Below are 1018 nucleotides of genomic sequence, written 5' to 3'. Positions count from 1 at the left end.
CGTGATTATAATCAACTTTTAAATTATATCGTATGAAACCTGTTAGGTAACTTGAATCTGTCCTTAATGTAAATTCTTTGGGTAGTAAATCAATTTTCCATTTCTTAAGAGATTTAATTGCTGCTAGAGTTTCCTTTTCATGAGTGGTATATCTCTGTTCTGTTGAAGTAAAAGTCCTTGAAATATATCTGCAAAGTAATTCCTTTAGGGAATATTTAGAATCTAGTGATTCTTTTTCTTGTTCCAAACTTTTTATAGCTTTCTTAGTTTTTAGACATCCTGACCAGGTTATGTCTGAAGCATCTGTTTCTACTATTAAGTAGTCATTTTCTTCTGGAATATAAAGTTCTGGAAGTTTTTCACATAGTTCTTTAATTCTTTGAATTTGCATACTATCTTTTTCATCTCATTTCCATACTTTTTTAGTACTTATTTTTGGAAATAAGTTTTTAGTGTATTCCATTATATAGTTAATACGTAGATGGATATATCATATATGACACACTATAATTAATAAGAGATATTTTGCAGTATAATTAATATATAACACGGTAATTAAAAATTCTTAATTTAAAATTTTAATAAAATATTAACAAATATTTTAATTGGATAGTTGCATTAAGAAAAAATTCAAAATGATACTATTAAAATACGATAGTGTAACCGTTTTAAAATATTAGTAACTGCATGTTTAAATAATATGGACTAATCCTTTTTCTTTACATCTTTCTAAAACTATTAATAATTTTTGAAGATGATCTTCTTTATCTTGTTTTGTAAAAACTAGTATATCATCAATGTACACTAAAACAAATTCATTTAACTCTTTTAGATTTTCTTCCATAAATATTTGATAAATACCTGGAGCTTGTTTTAATCCGAATGGTAATACATTCCATTCATAGAGTAACACACTTGTTGATTCTTTTGTTGGGCAAGTAAAAGCAGTTAATTTCTTTGTTTCTTCGTCTAAACGAAGTTGCCAATATCCTGATTTTGCATCAAGAGATGAAAACAA

This window comes from Arachis duranensis, chromosome 1, assembly GCF_000817695.3.
Source record: "Arachis duranensis cultivar V14167 chromosome 1, aradu.V14167.gnm2.J7QH, whole genome shotgun sequence".
Taxonomy (NCBI): domain Eukaryota; kingdom Viridiplantae; phylum Streptophyta; class Magnoliopsida; order Fabales; family Fabaceae; genus Arachis; species Arachis duranensis.
This window is presented reverse-complemented; position numbering follows the sequence as displayed.